Raw genomic sequence first — 20,235 nt, forward strand, 5'->3', positions numbered from 1 at the left:
AGTGCTTGGCTCACTGCCACCCACCTACCCGACATCTCCCAATACCCTTACCCTGGGGACCAGGCCTCAATACAAGTTGGAGTGAGGACACACCAGATGTAACCCCTAGCCCAGAACACTGCCAGTTCTCCAGGGTTGCATGTCTGCTCCCCTACCTGCAGCTCGAGAATATTCTTTACTCAAACAGCAATTTTGTCAGGGCCACGGGGGGTGGGGGGGACTTCCTGTGGCTGCTGACTTTATCAGTGTGTTTTATTGAAGCCGTTTCTTTAAAAAGTTCAACACAAAAAGATGTTTCATCTAACAGGAAGGATGGTGGATATGAGAATGAAATCTTGGGATCTGTGACAGTAACCCTAAATGGAGCGATATGTGCGTGGCACAGCTGTTACGATGCTGCGTGGATGCTGCGTCCTAGGCTGCAGTGCCTGTGGTCAAGTCCAGCCACAGTGTCCTGCCCACGTGTAACGGGGGGTGGGGGCGGGGTGTGCAGCTGGCTCTACTTTTCGAGTCTGTGCCTGCCACCCATGTGGGAGTCTTGGATGGAGTTCTAGCTGCCAGCTGTGACCAGGCTCAGCTCTGGCTCTTGTGAGCATTTAGGGAGGGAGTGAACCAGTGGATGGAAGCTACAGCTCTCTCTCTCTCTCGGGGCCTCATTCTGTGAGAATGGGAACTATTCATTGCAGTGCCCGAAGCTGTCGCTGTGACTATATTGGGACACAGGTTATGCCTCTATCACAGTGATTGAACTGCAGTGCTGATGACGAGACCTGGGACATTTTCCTAAAGTCGTGCTACAAAATGTGCTAATTACAGGGCCCTGCGTAATAGTCAAGTGGCTAAAGTCCTTACCTTGCATGCACCGGGATCCCATATGGGCACTGGTTCGTATTCTGGCAGTTCCATTTCCCTTCCAGCTCTCTGCTTGTGGCCTGGGAAAGCAGTGGAGAATGGTCCAAAGCCTTGGGACCCTGCACCTGTGTGGGAGACCTGAAAGAAGCTCCTGGCTCCTGGCTGCGGATTAACTCAGTTCTGGCTGACGCAGCCACTTGGGGAGTTGAATCTGCGCATGGAAAACCTCTCTTTTCTTGCTATAAATTTGCCCTTGAAATATCAAACAAATATTTAAAAAAAAAAAAGAAAAACATAACTTAAGCTCAATCAGTAAGAATTAGCCAATAGATTTAGAATTGTATCACTAGGAACCTTCCAGTGGACTACACAAGAGAAGCACGTTAGAGAACTGTAATTCGTCAGGCATTTCCTTGACTTCCTTGTCTGTTCGCTAAAAGCTTTCTTCTTGCTTCCCTCATCGGAGCTGCAGAACCACTCCTGGTTTGCAGCTGCCTGATTCATGACTCATCCTTTGCTTAAATAAACTCTTAGAAGTTGTATTGTGCCTAATTTAGTCTTTAAACAATTTTATTTATTTGAAAGGCAGAACTACAGAGAGGGAAGAGGGGGAGAAGAAGAGATCCTCCGTGTGCTGGCTTCAACACCCACATGGCTGTGGCTGGGTCAGGCAAAGGGCTGAGCCAGGAACCCCGAGCTCCACCCAGGTCTCTCTCCATGGCGTCAGGGGCCCAAGCACTCGGGCCATCTGCCACAGCTTCCTCGGGTACATTAGCAGGGAGCTGGAGTGGAAGTGGAGCAGCGGGGATTTGAACCAGCACGCCTATGAGATGCTGGTGATGCTGGTGAGGTTTAACATGCTGTGCCACAATGCCAGTCCCCTCATGTACTTTCAAACGGCTTCAAAAGACAAACTTTCAACACCAAGACCAAAGCTTCCTTTATACCTGGAAATACACACCTCCTCACCTTTTCATTATCATCAGCAAGAAAATCCACATTTAATGCTCTTGCAGTTAAGTCAGTGTCCGTTCCAGGTCAAGGTGTATGTGAGACAAAGCAAGGTGGGGCACGCGAGAGCGAGTGCAGTCCCTGACCTCCTCCAAGCCCAGTGAGGGGACAGAAGCACCAAACACAGTCACACACGACAATAATCTTACACAACAGGACAGAGAGGCCTGGATGGCATGAGCAGACACCAGGAGACCTAAGCATAGATTCCCAAGAGCTCTCCAAGCAAGCCAGGATGTGAAACGCGGAAGTAAGATCCAAACAAAGCATACAGAGGCACAAGATGCCGGGCAAAGCCGGCTCTCTGATACGTTGCTCCTTCGTCTTCTCACTCCAGCAAGGTCTGCTTTCTTTGCGAGCACTTGTGTCTGATTCCGGCCCAGAAGTGACATGTAGCTGGGGTGGCAACTGATATCCCAAGGCTGAAGTCAGACAGCCCTGGTTCAAATCCCAGTGACACAGACCTTGATCGAGTCACGCCACCTGTTTGCTTCCTTGTGAGTGAGTGCCACGGCATCTCCCTGAAGTAGCGTTGCGGCGGGTTTAAACTAGCACACTCAAGACGATGTTGGTTTGGATTCTGAATCTGAAGTGGGGCACGCCTCAGCAGGGCTGGTGGCCAGGAACACACCTGTTTGCTCCCCAGCGCCAGTGCAGGTGACTGCAAGTTGGTGGCGCCAGATTCCAAAGTCTCACCAGCAAGGAGTGGGGCTCACAGCCACCACACTTGGGGGGACTTCTCTATAGAGCCTCGGTTCCCTCCTCACACGTGGCTTGGTGTCAAAGGCTTGCATCCCACGAGAAGAATGCAACCAGGTGGGAGCCACAGCATTTTTGCTGATTAAAGCTTAAAGGCCACTCAGCATATTTAGAACATTTATTTATTTCAAAACGTTACAGAGAATGAAGTAAAGATAGAGATCTTCCATCTGCTGGTTCACTCCACACATGGTTACAAGGACCAGGGCTGCGTCAAGCCTAAGCTAAGAGCCAAGAGCTTTTCCCAGGTCTCCCAAGTGGGTTGCAGGGGCCCAAGCACTTGGACCATCTTCTATTGCTTTTTCCAAGCTATTAGCAGGGAGCCGGATTCAAAGTAGAGCAGTTGGGACACAAACTGACACTCATCTAGTATGTCAGCATTACACGTAGCAGCTTTACCGACTATGCCACTACACCGACCCCAGGCACTATGTTGAGGTCACCCATGTGCCCTGCCCAGATTCAAAGGGAAGGCACAGAGACCCAGCGGATGAAGGAGCAGCCATCAGATGGCCATGGCCATTTCTGAAAAACATGACCTGCCACAGTGGCCTAGACCAATGTCCATCCCTGTGACATATTTTCTGTGGAATACCTGAATCGGGGGACAGGAGGGAAGGCAATGGGGAATGAGCTGCTGCTCCCTCCCCCTAGTAGCACCTGACTTGGGGTTGGGCCCAAGCAGAGCCCAGTTCACGCCATGGTGAGAGCTAAAGGGATGAACCCTTGGCAAGCTGCATCCGACGTGTGACTAGTGCCGCATGCCTGTGAGGGCTTCTGCTTTCTGCTGCCAGGGCTGCCCACCTGTCCTGAGGCTGGGTTAGCCCCTGCTGCAACTGCATCGTCAACACAATCCCTCAGCAACACGCACCAGCCCAGGCCCACAATCCCCATGACCACAGCAGCCTGGAGATGGACTGGCCATGCCCGAGGCTGCATAGCCTGGGTGCTACTCACTGCTTCACACCAGCATCTCTCCTGCTGTCTTCACGGGAGCTCAGCCTGACTTCCACAGCATCCTGAAGGCTGTGCCTGGGTGACACTGCCGGAAGAAGCTCAGAACTCCGGATCGCTGGTCTCCATCTACGACACACAGAACGGGCCATTTGCAGAAGGGTTCGTGTGCATTTTGGAAAACCAACCACGCCCCTCACACCCACCTGCATCCAGGAATGCCGACATCCTGCTTGCAAACACAGCAAGAAAAATACAAATACCAGGTCAAAGCTCAAGCCCCCAGACCATCAGCACCAGCACCCGTAGCCTTGACCAGGCGGACAGTGTTGGAATTTGGAGTGTATCTTTCAAGACTGCTTCTGGGCATTCCAACATCCAATTTTCATGTGGTCATTCTTCCATCTAAGAACCCTTATGCCCGGATAAGACAGCCTCATGCCTGGTTAACTTGCACACACTCTCAGCTGCTCCATCCAGCTCTGTATCTGATCTCTGCTCCCCACGCCCCTCCCCATCCCTGTCCAGGCAGGTGTCACACACATCCCTTCCTTCACATCCAGGTCCACAGGTTTCTGACCAGGAATCTCCTCCTTGTGTCTCTCCGGTACTTATTATTGGGCTCTGTTGTTGCTGGCTTTATATACTAAGTTATCCTGCTGTGTTTCAGCCCGGAAACTCCTAAACTCAGCCTAAAAGATGGTTCTGGGAATACTGTTCCCTCTCTTCTTTTCCTTCCCAATTTTTTATTTAAATGCATTGTAGTGCAAAAAGATGCTGTCGTTTCCCCCGCCTCCTCGCTTCCCCCCGGCAGAAAGAAAAGAATATCATCCAGAGAAAGCCATTCTACCGTTATCAGATATACCCTCTGTGGCAGGGCTGCCCCCTGAGCAGCCGCTGGCCCTCCAAGGCCTTGGATAACAGGCCCAAATAGAGACATGCTGTGAGAAGGAAACACAGAGACCCAGTACAAAAAGATGCAGAGCAAACACCTAAGCAATGTCTTCATAATGATGACATGCACAACTATTTCAAAACACTGAATCAAACAAAATCCCTGCATTTTAAATTGCTTATTTATTTATTTGTGACAGAAAGAGAAAGCAAGGCTAACAGAGAAAGCAAACTGCCGTCAGCTGGTTCGCATCCCAGAGCGCTCTCAATGGCCGGAGGAGCGGCGGGGAGAGGGCAGGAGCTCCACGCAGCTCCCCCATGAGGGGCAAGGGCTGGACCAGCTGAACATCACCTCTGCCGCCCGGAGCCTGGGTTAGCAGGAAGCTGGAGTCCAGAGCTGGAGCTGCGTGTCAACAGCCCAGGCACCCGGCTACAGCACGCAGGCATTCTGACTGGGGGTGTTACCATTAGCTCAGACGTCTGTTCCTAAATAAAATGTTATTTTAAAAAAGATTTTTGTTGTTTATTTGAAAAGCAGCATGACACAGAAAGAGAAGGACAGAGGGAAACAGAGAAAGAAAGGAAATATTCCATTTACTGACTCACTTGTCAAAGGGTCACAACTGCCAGGGTTGGCTCAGGCCAAAGCCAGGAGCCTGGGACTCCATCCGGGTCTCCCATGGGGGTGGCCAGGCCCCAAGCACCCGGGCCACTTCTGCTGCTTCCCCAGGCGCAGCGGTAGGGAGCTGGATCCCAAGCGGAGCAGGACGCTACCCAGTGCTCTGAGACAAGATGCCAGCGGCACAGACCACAGCCTAAGCCACCATGCCACAACACCAACCCCAGTAAAATAGAACATTACTTTTACTGATAGCTTTCAACTTCAAAAAAAAAAAAAAAAGCAACCCCCAAAAAGAAAAGGACCAAATGACAATACAGCTCACATGACACTCATAGAGTATTGCTCTTCAAAATTGTTTCCCAAACCTTACTGGCCTCCAGTATTCACTGCTCAGACTGGTATATTTGCTAAATTCTTAACACCCACCCGCACACACACATGCTCACATACACACCACAGAAACACAAACAGGCAACACACATCCAAATACACAGGTATCTTTTTCTGCTTTGCACACCTTGGGCTCTGCTGCCCCCTTCTGCCCTCATGCTGCATAGTCTCTAAGGTGCCATGATGCCAGCCTGCCGTGGCTCAGCCTTTCCTACAGCCTACCAAGGGGCTGTAGTCAATGATCTCCCTAGTGCCATGTGCTACCCAGTGGCAAACCAGACCTACTCGGCTTGCTCACACATCTGCTGTCCTCCTCTGACCCCGTGGTGGCTCTTACTCCGCCGAGTCCCAGACCACCTGGGCCCCTTGCTCCTGGGAACACTCGTTATTGGGGCCAGCATCCCAGTGCAGCAGCTTAGCTCACTGCCTGATGAAACTACTTAGGCCTAGATGGAGTTCCAAGTCCCCACCTTCAGCCTGGCCTAGCCCCAGCTGGGACTGAACCAGTAGATAAAAGAGCTTATCTCTCTCCCCTCTGCTCCATAACTGCCTTTCAGATAAACAGATAAATCTTTACACAGAAATAAGACAGGCATGCTCAAGATCTTCACTCTTGCATCCGGCTCAGGGTACACATGGCTCCTTATGCTGACCGCTCACTCTCAAGCTATTTCCCTCCAGCACAGCACTACTTCTGAGAGCCAAGATGGGCTCTGGCTTGTTGCAATTCACACAGGGACTCACACGTGGGGGCCACAGTCGATACTGGATCCGTGTGATCCCTACTTGGAAGTCTCCAAGGCAGATTTTTGCTGCTGAAATTGGGACTGGGCTTGCTGCTCACAAAGGGGTCCTCCATGCCATGCCAAGCCAGGCTGAGCCTGATGTCCATCTGACAGGCATCTGTCCCTCTGACAGGGTACCCCTCTGCTGGCTCTTGCTGTGCCCCTGATCTTGTCTTGCTTGAGTTGTGCCCCGCTCCTTACCCAACCCCAAAGAATGGCATGAGAAGCCTGACGGGGAGAGGGGAAAAGAAACACACCCCTTTCCATGCCCAGCAGCAGGATGACGACGACCACCACAGGGCGTCTTTTCTGCCTCTTCCACAAACTTCTCTCAAGAACATTCTGATTAATGGGGCTTGGCGTGGTAGCCTAGTGGCTAAAGTCCTCACCTTGCATGTACCGGGATCCCACATGGGCACCTGTTGGTGTCCCGGAGGCACTGCTTCCCATCCAGCTCCCTGCCTATGGCCTGGGAAAGCAGTCAAGGATGGCCTTGGGACCCTGCACCTGCATGGGAGACCCAGAACAAGGTCCCAGTTCCTGGCTTTGGATTGGCTCAGCACCGGCCCATTGTGGCCACTTGGGGAGTGAATCAACAGATGGAACATCTTTTCTGTCTCTCCTCCTCTCTATATATCTGACTTTCCAATAAAATAAATAAATCTTTAAAAAAATTCTAATTACTTTCAAATGGGCTTGTTTACCTTTCCTCATATAATGATCTCCATTTTCCTCAAGCCATGCAGCTGTGACTTCACATGTAACAGCTGGAGCAACATATGCGTATCCTATTCTTTTTAAATCTGATATGTTTTCTTTGCAAGATTAAAGCTTAAAATTAAACCCATTGGCCTTGAACAATCTGAACCCTAGCACTGGAGCTCCAAAATTGACTTTTTTAAAAAAGATTTTTAAAAATTTTTATTGCAAAGCAAGATATACAGAGAGGAGGAGAGACAGAGAGGAAGATCTTTCGTCCAATGATTCACTCCCCAAGTGACCACAACAGCCGGTGCTGCTCCAATCCAAAGCCAGGAGCCAGGAGCTTCTTCCAGAGTACCAGGCCTCCAGGCCTCTCATATGGGTGCAGGGTCCCAAGGCCTTGGGCCATCCTTGACTGCTTTCCCAGGCCACAAGATGGGAAGCAGTGCCACTGGGACACCAACAGGTGCCTATATGGGATACCAGTACATTCAGGACAAGGACTTTAATCCACTAGGCTACCACGCCGGGCCGAAAATTAACTTGTTTTTTTTTTTTTTAAGATTTATTTAGTTTTATGGGAAAGCCTGATTTACAGAACAGAGAGACAAAGGAAAAAAAAAGATTATTTTTATTGGAAAGGCAGATTTACAAAGAGAGACAAAACACCTCCATCCATGGGTCCACTCCCCAAATGGCCACAGGGCCGGAGCTGAGCCGATCTGATGCCAGGAGCCTGGCTTCAGGAGACTCTTTCAATCTCCCATGCAGCTGAAGGATCCCAAAGCTTTGGGCCACCCTCTACTGCTTTCCCAGGACACAGGGAGGGGAAACTGGATGGGAAGTGAAACAGCCAGGACATGAATCGGCACTCTTTTTCTTAAAACTGTAAGAGCCAATTAAATAAAAGACAGGATTTTTTTTTTTCTGAATATTTTTTCTTTTTTCACAATCATTTTTGTGATTTTTTTCACAATCATTCATGATTGTGGACTTTTCATATCACCAAAAATGACCACATGTACCTGTATCTGTGTCATTCCCAACCATTCCGATGCTAATCTGCCGATGCAAGTAACAACACAATCAAATCCTTCTGCCTATTCAGTTTCTCAAACGTGCACTGATGTGGCTCAGTGTTGGGGCACAAACAGGCTCCCATGATGATGTGAAGGTGGGGGGTCACTTACGGCCACCAGGGACTGGGAGAGCCTGAAGGAGGAGCGGGCATGGGCAGGTGGGTAGCTATTGTGTTTCCAGGTATGTTGTACCTAACTCAAAAAGTCCAAAGTCTACTGGGAAATTACTAGGAACAACTGGATTATTCTGGATCAGGATTTAACAACAACAACAAAAAAACAACTCTCCAAATCTGTATATGTGCAGAGAGAATGGAGGAAGAGTGAAGAATGGCTGCCTCCTGCATAGGAAGACCAGGGGTCAAGTGCTGTTGGAAGCAGGCTACCTGACCTGTTGGGAGAGTGGTTGGTCACAGGTGTGCCACAAGTCCCTATTTGCAGAAGTTGGGTCTGAGGTTCTAGAAGGTTCGGACTGAGAAACCCAGTGGCAGTCGGAATATTATCAGAAGCGTGTGGGTAAGCACACCCAGGGATGAGTGAATTAGTGCGAGAGCTAAATCAAGCCTTCTGTTGAAGTCTGGGTGCCATTCGTGGGTGGGACCACGGCCAAGCTTGGACTTGCCCAGAAGTAGACAGAAATGAGAGATGTGGAGTGCAGTTAGGCCAAAGTCAGAATGAGCATCCCAAAGGATTGTTTTAGGGGAAAAGGAAAAACCAGTGTGTGTTCCTCCTTCATGGGAAAGTGGAAGTCAGATTCAATCAGGAACAGAGAAGAGCTGGACCTGGCACCCAAGGACGAGGAGGCACCTCCGGGATCAGCTTTGGGGGCTGCAGCTGATTTTCCACTCATGTAAGATCCAAGTCCCCAGGTGTAGCTCCTATTCTAAATGACACGATGTCACTTCTTACATGTCTGTCTTCAGATTCACACATCTGTTCCACTGATCTATTTGTACGTCCCTGTTCTGATGCCACAGTCTTAACTATTTAGATATTTTTAAATTTACTTTTAAAAAGCTTATGTATTTTTATTTGAAAGGCAGGTTTTACAGAGAGGACAGAAAGATTTTCCATCTGTTGGTTCATCCCTCTAATGCTCACGACGGCCAGAGCTGAGCTGATCTGAAGCCGGGAGCCAGGAGCTTCCTCTGGGTCTCCTATGTGGGTGCAGGGGCCCAAGGCTCTGGGCCGTCCTCAGCTGTCTTCCCAGGCCACAGGCAGGGAGCTGGAGGGGAAGCGGGACTGTCGGGACATGAACCAGTGCCCCTATGGGATCCCGGCGCTTAAAGATGGAAGATTAGTCTGTTGAGCCACGGTGCCAGACCCCAGCTATTTTATTTATTTATTTATTCTAAAAAGCAGAATGTCAGGGAGAGGCAGAGACTGTGTTCCTGGACTCAGACACAACTTCAAGGATCAAGGTCACGGCTGGAAATGACCTCTTCTTCCTACAAAGCAAGGCATCCTTTAGTGTAGTCAGTCACGACCGTGCCGTTTGCCAAGCGGGTCTCTGAAATGCTGACCTCTGACCAAGCCACGCTTTACTCATAAAGTGTGATCTATTCCTAAAGCACCACTTGATCTGTTCTGGGGCACCTTGGAGACACGGTGCCTTCAATTCCAGGCCACTGTAATCGAGTGAATGTTGCCATAATGGGAGTCACGGGAAAAGTATGGCTTCCCAGCGCTCCTAAAAGGTGTGTTCACACTGGAATGCAGTCTGTTATGGTACAACCACATCATGTCTGGAAGTGCAAATACACACACCTTAACCATTAACCAAAGAAATACCTCGTAGTTTGGGGGGGTGTGGGTGGGGGAAGAAAAGCCAGCATTCATTCTGGCTGCTGGAAAAACGGCACTGCTCAACTCGCTTGATGCAGCGTTGCCCACAAGCTGAAAATCTGACACTGACACAAAAAAACCCTGCAGGATCAGCAAAGCATTGACAAAGTCAGGGACAATAAAGTGAGACGCACCTGCTTTTCCTGCAGTCTCCGTGAGGGCAGTAAAGCCACCAAGATCGGCTGAACAGTTCCCCTGGACAGGCAGGCCCCTGTGTTCTTACACTGACCTCGGGAAAGAGAAACATGGGGGGGAAAGACCAAGCTAGCTCACACCTGGCGCAGGTGATGGTCCCCGGGCGCTCTCCAACCCCTCTCTGCGGTTTGGCCAACTCCCCTGTCATATATTCCTGAGTTTTGTCCATTCTCGATCAAAGTACCTGAATTTTGAGTTGAGATTGACTTTTTTTTTTTTTTTAAGATTTGTTTAAGTGAAAACCAGAGTCATGGAGAAAGGAGGAGAGACAGGGAGAGATCTTCCAAACACTAGCTGACTCCCCAGGTGGCCACAATGACCAAAGCTGGACTAGCCTGAAGCCAGGAAGCTAAGGTGTCCCCCAGTCTCCCCACAAGGACTTGGGACATCCTCTGTTGCTTTCCTAGGCCTTTAGCAGGAAGCTGCATGACAAGTGAGGTGGCTGGGACTTGAACAGTACCCATAAACCCTTCGAATGCTGCAATACAATTTTCTTTTGCTTTGTGGTGTGTGTGTGTGTGTGTGTAAGTGGTTAGAAAACAAATCAGTTGAAACGCTTTCATGCTCCCTCTGCTCTCTGCGGAATGGACCTCGGCCTGCACCTCATCTTCTGTCTTTTGCTCCTTCTGTGATAAATTTTCGCTGCGGGACCAGCAGTGAATGGAGAGCTAATTTGAGATGCTGGTTCACGCTTGCCCTCTACTGGGGATACTGGGAAGTGCAACATGGATGGAATGCTTCCTTTTGAGGGATTTGGGATCCTGGGGCTCTTGGTTTAAACAATAATGGAATTTACTGCTTTGGGGGCATTCAGAATATCCATTGTAGAGGCTGCAATTGTGGCACAGCTGGTAAAGCTGTCATCTGCAATACCAGCATCCCATATGGGCACCAGTTTGAATTCTGGTTGCTCTACTTCCAATCTGGTTCCTTGCTTGCGGCCTGGGAAAGCAGTCGAGGACGGCCCAAATCTTTGGAACCCTGCATCCATGTGGGAAACCTGGAAGAAGCTCCTGGCTCCCAGCTTTGGTATGGTACAGGCATGGTCACTACAACTATTTGGGAATAAACCAACATATTGACTCTCTCCCCTCCAACCCCTGTGCAACTCTGCCTTTCAAATAAGTATTTTTTAAAAATGAATTTTATCCATATCTATGTATCTCCCATAATGCAGGCATACCTTAGTATATGTAACTGTCCACATGAGGAATATTGAGTGTCCGAATCCTTGCTGACCACTGAAGCCCAACAAAAGCTGTAAGTCATGACTGTCACCAGCCATCACCCACATGCGCCAGGCTTCCACCAGGACCATCCCAGGCAAGGACCCAGCACCCTTTGCAATGAAGCATGGATCCCCACAGTTGCCTCGGATGGAGCGTGGTTGGGTGCCCCTCATGCCTGCCTGCTTGGGGGGCACAGCTACCCTCTCAGTGTTTCCACCTGGACCTCAGCTCTGACACTACAGGTCTTGCCATGCCCCCTGGGCGGCACCTGTGTGCCCGGGATTCTCTGCATTGCTCGGAAGCTGCCTGGAATGCTGGGCATGAAGCCTGCACTTTCAGCCTACACAGTCCTCAGCCTGGTGCTGACGGGAGCTGGGCGTGACACCTGAGCCCTCACCTGCCCCCACCCCCGACCCTGCTCTGGCTGGATGGGTCTTAGCAGGGCTAACTCTGGTTGTCCACTGCAGAGACTTGAAGAGCACGCCCCCTATGGCTGCCTCACCTAGCTCCCCCCAGAAAGGCACCTGCTCAGAGTCTGTTTCAGAGGACCAAGCTCCTTGGCCCGGGGCCTCACCTCCAGCCCCTACCTGGGCAGCATCTCCCAGATCACTCTGGGACGCTCCTGAGCAGGTCCTAGAGGGAGAGTAGAGGAGGCTGGCGTGGCCATGAAGGGCCCAGTTCCATCCATGACCATGGCCTGCCTGCAGCCAATGTTCCTGGAATGCATGAATGAGGATGACGCTCATTGGAGGAAACTGCATTAGCATAAAGCCTGCTAGACGTGAAGGATCTGCTGGTTACAACTTCCTCAAAATAGAGTGCCACACACTCTGATGTGACACAGCATGAAGGCCACCAGGGGGTCAGGACACAGACCATAGCAGCCTTCCCACTGCCACCTAGGGGCTCAAAAAAACCTCTCCTCAGGGCCAGCGTTGGGGCCCTGTGGTTAGGAAGCCACCTGCAAAAACCTGTATGAACTCTAATTCATGTCCTGGCTGCTCCACTTCCCATCCTGCTCCCTGCTAAGGCACCTGGGAAAGCAGCAGAGGATGGTCCAAACACCTGGCCCCCTGAACCCACACAGGAGGCCCTGATGGAGTTCCTGGCTTCAGCGTGGCCAGACCCCAGGGCCAAACACTGTAGCCATTTGGGGAATGAACCAGCATTCTGCCTTTCAATTAATAAATAAATATGCCCACCACTGCCCACCGCCCACAAGCACCTGCTGGCAGTCAGCCCTGGAAGCAGCCACATGCAGATGGAAATGGCAGCGGCTCATTCCTCATTCTCTCCCCTTGTCCCATCCCGGCTTCCTCATGCTGAGCCCGATACCTGCCCAAGACAGACAGTGGGCTCAGTGCACGATCGCCAATCACCCATGAACTAAACATCCACGTGTGGAGCCACGCTTTCCAGACGCCTGGGGAGATTGGTTCATTAGACCGACAGGTATTTTTTAAACTTGTACTGCAGTAATCATTGACATTTTCAAGAGGAATTTCTCACCTGACATTGGGTTAAGTGGGTACACTCCTACCAGGAGTTTAATCTGGAAAACAGATCCAGCTTGTGGGACCCGGGAGTTGCATATTTTCTAAATCATTCTTGAACTGCACCATCTCACATTGTCTGACATCTGAATGCTGAATGCTTGCAAAGCCCACATTAAAAAGGGTTAACTGCCTAGATACTAAATCCTTCAATAATTCCAGCTCATCTGAGATGCACTCCAGCTTACCACTGCTTTGTCCCAGCCCTATAGTGGGAATGCAACCTTTCCTCGATGATTCAAGCTTTTCCGGGGCTTCCATCACTGCCTCCTCAGCCGCAGGGGCGTTCTAATTGCAGGCACGAGGACCGGCCACAGTGTCCGGAAGTGGCTTTCTCGAGAAAAACAAACACCAGGACCTCGTCTTCCTTGAAGTTCGTGACCTCTCCCATCAGAGCGTGGGAAAGGGAAGGAAAACGCCGCATTTCCAGGGTGATATGACACCCACTTTCCAAAACAGAACCCCAAAGCCCAGACAAGAGTGGATTCAACTGCTGCACAGTCGTATGTGTCAAAGACCCACTTGGGGACCCACTCAGGGTGCACTCTGGCAGTGTCACAGCTCACAGCACAGCAGCCACAGTGGCAGGGGCCGGGGCTGCTCACTGAGCTTCCTTCCGCCTCTCAGGTTCCATGTGATGGGGCTTCGGGCAGGAAAACACGAGTGGAAGGGAGTCATACCACTTGAAGCCAGCTCCTGGGAGAGGCGTGGCACAGCAACTCAAGCCACTGCTTGCAACACTGAGAGAGCCACGTGAGAGCCAGTTTGAGTCCCAGCTGCTCCACTTCTGATCCAGTTGCCTGCCAATGCACCTGAGAAAGCAAGGGAAGATGGCCCACGTGTCTGGGTCCCTGCCGTCACCCATGTGGGAGACTCGGAAGGAGTTCTAAGCCCTTGACTTCAGCCTGGCCCACCCCTGGTTATTGCAGCCATTTGGGAAATGAACCAACAGACAGGAACTTTGTCTTTCCCCACCCCACTGTAACCCTGCCTTTCAAATAAATTAAAACCCATCTCCGGTGTTGCCAGCCTGGTCTTCTGCAATAGCCCTATACGCTGCTGCATGCTTAAGCTACCCCAGAGACCTGTGCATGAAGGCTTGGTCCACGGAGGGAGCTGCTGGGAGGCGGGGTCTGTGGGGACACCTGAGAGCCACACCATTGAAAGATCACGTCTTGCTAAAAGTGTATTTGAAGAGCTCAAATTTGGGCCTCTGCTCAGGCTGGAAATGTGAACTTTTGTTCCTACACGAGTTCCTTCTAGGATGGGCTGCCACTTGGTGCCCTCACCACAGGCCAAGCCTATAGGGCCACCCAACCTTGGCCCTGAACTTCCCAAACTGTGAGCTAAGTAGACGCTCTTTCCTTGCTAAGTAGCTTGCCCCGGCTATGTTGTGTGCTGCAAGGTGGACACAGCGGGGTCCTACCAGCACTTGGAGCAGAGATGTCCACCCATACCACCTATACTGGGAGTGTTATGCCCCCTGAAAGTTTGAAGCTGCTTTGCTAACTTCTAACGCACACAGACAACAGGAAACCTGGAGCAAAATGAACAAGAGCCCCGCCTCCCAGTTCAAGATCGCTACCCTTATCGATTTGAAAAACAAAATCAAATATTTATTTATTCATTTATTTGTTTGAAAGGCAAAGTTACCAAGAATAAGAGAGGTTGGAGGGGGTGGAGACTCTTCCACCTGCTTGCCCGCTCTCTAAATGGCCACAACGGCCGGGTCTGGCCAGGTCCACAGCCAGGCACCAGCAGTTCTATCCAGGTCTCCCACATGGCCATCAGGGGCCCCAGCACTTGGGCCATCCTCCACTGCTCTCCCAGGAGCGTCAGCAGGGAGGTGGATTGGAAATGGAGCAGCCAGTACTTGAACAAGTGCACTCATGGAATGCTGGCATCACAGGCAATGGCTTAACATGCTGCATCACAGCAACAACCCCCTTGTTGAGTTTTTTTTTTTTTTTATTAGACAAGCAGAATTAAAGAGATGGAGAAAGAGAGAAAGAGAGATTTTCCATCTTCCAAATGATCACAAGGGCCAGAGCTGAGCCCATCCAAAGCTTGGAGTCGGGAGTTTCTTCCAGGTCTACCACGTGGATATAGGGACCAAAGGACTAGAGCCACCTTTCACTGCTTTCACACCATAAAGAGATAGCTGGATTGGAAGTGGAGCAGACAGGACTTGAACCAGTGTCCACTTGGAATGCTGGCATCACATGTGGAGGTTTAGCCTTGCTACATCACCAAGCCCCCATGTTCCACCCTCCACTGCTGATGCATTTAAAAAGGAAGACCTTCCTCTCTGTCTCTCCTCTCTGTATATCTGCCTTTCCAATAAAAAAATAATAAAAATAAATCTTTAAAAAAAAATGCTGAGTGCACAGCAGGTGCCAATCACAGGTAAGTATCAAATACACAGAATTCTCAGCCCTCTCCTTCAAAGCAGGGGCTGTTCCTCGTCCCATTTTACCAAGGAAGAAGCTGATGCCCAGAGAAGTTGGGTGGCCTGCCCAGCAATCCCCCATGGAGCCACCAGGGTTGGAATCTGCCCACCTGGCTCCAGCTCGTGTGCTCTGGTCAACACCTTGGATCACCTCTCCACCCAGCCTTTCGTTTCAACCACTGGACACGCCCGCTCATGCTGCAGTAGCCACCAAGGATGTCTCTGGTTCACACTTGCCCTGCCTGCTTTTCTGAACCTGAGCTCGGGGCTGGCAGGGATGCGGCATCTTCAGCACTCTCCCCTTGACTGTATGCTTAAGGAGGCCCTGCTTCTACAAAGTGTGTCGATTGGCAGAGTGGGTGTTGTACTGTGACAAATCAAGCCATCACTTGACACGCCTGCGTTCTGTAGCAGAGTGCCTGCTTTGAGTCCGGGCTCCTCTGCTTCCGATCCAGCCTCCTGCTAATGTTCTCATTTGGCCCAGTTACTTGGATCCCTGCTACCCAAGTGGGAGACTTAGGTAGAGTTCCAGCATTCAAGCTGTTACCTAGCCCAGCCCAAGATGGTAATTTGTGTTTGCCTCAGCCACTTGGCCTTTGAATTAAATAGATATTTGTATTAATTTTTACTGGAAAAGCAGAGTTAGAGGTGCAGACGGGGGTAGGGGGTGGGCAGGGTGGTAGAAACAGAGATCTTCCATCTGCTGGTTCACTCCCCAAATGACCATCATTGTTAGAGCTGGGCTGATCCGAAGCCAGGAGTCAGGAGCTTTTTCTGGGTCTCCCACATGGGTGTGGGAGCCCAAGGGTTTGAGCTGCCCTCCACTGCTTTCCCAGGGAGCTCAATCAGAAGTGGAACAGCTGGGGCTGAAACCACCCCTGCAATGGTCCCACAAATAGAAAATATTTTTTAAACACATCAATTCATGATCGCTGCGGGAAGCCATCCCTGCAGACCACCCCAGGTCACGACGCTGTTTTGATGCTTTCCATTTCACAGAATTCGAGGCAGATGCAATCTTACAATTAAACAGCTGCAATACAATAGAAGCAATCTTTCAGGAAATATCTTCAGCATTAACAATCCCCGCTGTGAACCCCATTACACTCTGGACCAAGAGTTGAGTCAACAAGGCAATGGCGTTAGCTATTCTCATCTCTTGCGTCTTTCTGAATTGTTCAAACTCCACACAGTGAGTGGACGAGTGGACGTGGCCTTCACCATCACAAAGAAAAGCAATTATCCATTTACGGGTGTTAACAGGAACAAAAATGACTCAATTCTTACAGAAGTCCCAGCCCCGCTTGCTAAGGGTGAATGTGCTAACAGGCTGGCTTGCTCTGCTTGAGCAAACCCAAGATTCGATATAGCCTTTTCCTACAGCACAATTTATGGCAGTTCCTGTAAAAAAAATTACATCGACTGCATTAACTTGAGCTTTGTAAGCAGTAGCTAGGATGCATGTTTTTCTAACGTTTATTTATTTAGTTCATCTACTTGGAAGGTGGACAGAGACAGACAGAGAGATTCTATCCACTAATTCACACCCCAAATGCTCACAACAAGAAGGGCTGGGTCTGAATGCCATGGGCTCTCTCGTGGGTGGCAGAGGACCAAGCACTTAAGCCATCATCTGCTGCCCCTCAGGTGGGTGCATCCTCAGGAAGCTGGATTCGTACCGGTAACCCAGGAGGCAGCTTAGCCCACCCCACGGTTCCACGACACCTGCACCTGTGATGTTTTTGCAAGCTCCGCCACAGCTGGATCCTCTGAACAATGAGGTCTTATTTTAGAAAATCTCAGTGTTCCAATATGAAACGTACTTGTATTTCCAACGCTCGGGCCTGGGGACACGGATGTGAGGCTCCTGCTCGGCCACACTCTGAATTTCACCATAGATGTTCCTCATTCAAATCCCCGCTTCCACGCCGTCACCCTGGGGTCCCCAGGAAGCTGCGTACGGCCCTCGGAGTTCCACCAACCTATGAGCTGGGGACAGCCAGGAGTGTCCAGCCTCAAGACTGCTAGGACAGGGCAATGTTCTCATGGACATAAGCTGCCAAGGAAGAGCACTTAATTCCGCACCTGCTGCCTGGCAGGACTCCGTCAATACGACCTCCTGATGCTGATGATGACGTTATTTTTGTGTGGGTGTGGAATGCCTGGTCCCACTTGGAGGCACACAACATGGTATCTGCAATGTGCAGACACTTGAATTTAGGAAAGAACCGAGCCAGACACTAGACAGTCCCCCTCTCACCCCTTCTGGGCTTCAGCAGCAGGAGGCCCTTGAGGTGAGCCATTAGCATTTGCCCCAGCCAGGCAAAGAACCTGCCTGTGTGCGGGATGGGCTCTGGAACACTGACTCTGCAGTCCACAGTCAGTGGCTCCTGGCTGGAGCACGCCTTACCAGGTCTGTCACTTGGCTTAGCACAGCCTTAGTCGCCCCCACCTACAAAGTGGGGATCAATACACATCACAGAACTAGGTGGGAACTACAAAGGAAGTGAAGCGGATGAGGCCCCCCTCCTGCCAAGCAGCGAACACCCCTCCCAAAGGCTAAGAGTGCAGAGAAGGAATCCCTGGGCACGTTTCTCTCTGCTAGGATTCCATTCCCCTTGCTGTAAAGCGAGGCAATAGGGTTCAAGGATTGTTTTTAGGGTCCTTTTGTTGTCTCCAGATCTTGATATCAAGTCTCATGTAACTTTAATTCACCATCTGGCTTGGATGCCAAGCACTAATTCTTACAGTATCCCTCCGGGCCTCACACACACACACACACACACACACACACACACACACACACACACACACACACACACACACACACACACACACACACACACACACACACACACACACACACACACACACACACACACACACACACACACACACACACACACACACACACACACACACACACACACACACACACACACCGACAACCTATCCAAGCAACACCCTTCATCATCTTCATCAGGAGACAACACTTCCCCCTTCTCCCACAAAGGAAAATGCTTCCAGGCAGACAAAGGCAAGTTGCCTGGAAAATAATGCAGGTTCTTCAAGAAAGCTCGCATGACACAGAATGGAAAGGCGTTGACTCTTGGAGCAAAACATTTTTGAAATTCAGACGCAGATCTGACACGATGCACTTTCTGTGAGCCCTTTGAAGACCCTTCAGATACACAGATTGCCAACATTTGGGGGGCGAGGGAAGACCAAAAAATTGTAATCTTCTAATTCCATTTTTTTCAAAAGTGTTTTGAGATAACCACATACAGTTTCTGCAGCATTATCTCCCTCTTAGGACGTGCGGAAACATTACGTCCCGTTAGGACTATAGACGGCAGCACCCAGGGAGCCTAATTACAGGCCCAAAGGCCCTGAAAATTCAATTACAATTCATCTGTTTTTAAGAGAGATTTGGCTGTAAGAAATATTCAAAGGCACAAAACAAGAAACGCCACACAGCGAGCCTTTGCTCCTCCTGGACAGTTCATTTGTTGATGTACAACATTCTTTCTTAATTCACCAGAGAGATGAAGGGTTTAACACAAAGAGGAAAGGCTCCAACCGCTGGCAGGCAGCCAGAGACTCACATGAAGTCAAAAGAAAATAGTGGTGGATGTTTCTGCTCTGAAGAAAAGTGGCCCAGCTTACCTGAAGGCTGGATTTGACACTAGATGGGAAATGAAGCAGCTGGGACTTGAACCAGCACCTATCTGGAATGCTGGCGCTGCAAATGGAGGTTTAGCCTGATACGCCCCCATGCCGGCTGCATGCAGCGGGGCCTTGCTCTTGGTGTAATGTCAGGTGCCGCAAGAACGATCAAAAGTGATGGGGACCGACGCCTGACCACCAGACGTGGCAACATGGCGGTCAGCGGGGACTCTGGCGAGCTCAGTTGAGGGGCAACATGTCGGCCAGAACGCAGCTGGAAAAGACAGAGGGAGGAATGTGGAGATGGCGTGCACAGGCCCTCTGGGAGGATCCGGGGGAAAAAAGAAAAACTTGCGGTGCTAATGTGGGGTCACCAGCAGGCTCCAGGGAAATGGGCAGGTGGAGAAGGAGAGGCATCAGTGGCAGTGGTCAGGGAAGAGGAACAAGGCAGAAGGGCTGGTGGGGAGAGGGAGCAGGCAGGGAGAGCAGAGTGCAGACGCAGGTGGGCGGCAACGCCATGGCAAGGACGGTGGAAGTTCTGACAATCAGAAAGCTGGGAGCCAGGAGTCTGGGGAAGTACAAAGACTTCAGGGCATCTTCTTGTACAATCCCTTAGGTTAGAAGGGCCGTGCCAGAGCATTCTCATGAACCAAAACCATACAGGCTCAGAGAGAGGAGTTAAAAATGCCAGAGCAGCAAACAGCCTCACGCATCACTTCCCAATGGGCACGTGTTCTGAGGAGTGCGCTATCAGACCCATTCCACAGGGCAGGTACAGCAAGACGGCAATGACATCACAGGAAGTGGAATCTTAACGGGGTTAGTTGGCCCATCATTGACCAAAATGTCACCGTGTGGGTCATGACTGGATTGATTTTTAAAACTTAGCCTTGCTCCCACACACAATTTTTTTAAAATAATGTTAAAAACTGAGCTGAAGAGCAGAGCGGATTGGATAGCACAGTGCAGTAGTACCCCCTTGGACCCATGGCTGGGAATACTTGAAGCAGCCATGAGGGTTGGCACTGTGGCATAACAAGCTAAGACATCACCTGTGGTGTCGGCATCCCATATGGGTGCTGGTTTAAGTCCTAACTGCTCCACTTCCAATCCAGCTCCCTGCTAACACATCTAGGAAAGCAGAAGAGGATGGACCAGATGCTCGGGCCTCTGTGTGCATGTGGAAGACCCAGGGGAAGATCTTAGCTCCTGGCCTCAGCCTGACTCAGCCCTAGCCTTCGCAGTCGTTT

At 50.5% G+C, this 20,235-nt stretch overlaps 1 non-coding gene across 1 annotated transcript; it reads left to right on the forward strand.

Moving 5' to 3' along the window:
• The first annotated feature begins 649 nt into the window (after positions 1 to 649).
• Positions 650 to 781, forward strand: LOC121157549. The gene has a single exon (XR_005884069.1). It is a non-coding gene; the product is annotated as a small nucleolar RNA SNORA1 (small nucleolar RNA).
• The last annotated feature ends 19,454 nt before the right edge of the window (positions 782 to 20,235 follow it).

This window comes from Ochotona curzoniae, unplaced genomic scaffold, assembly GCF_017591425.1.
Source record: "Ochotona curzoniae isolate NIBS_2020 unplaced genomic scaffold, NIBS_Ocur_1.0 contig_3520, whole genome shotgun sequence".
Classification (NCBI taxonomy): Eukaryota; Metazoa; Chordata; class Mammalia; order Lagomorpha; family Ochotonidae; genus Ochotona; species Ochotona curzoniae.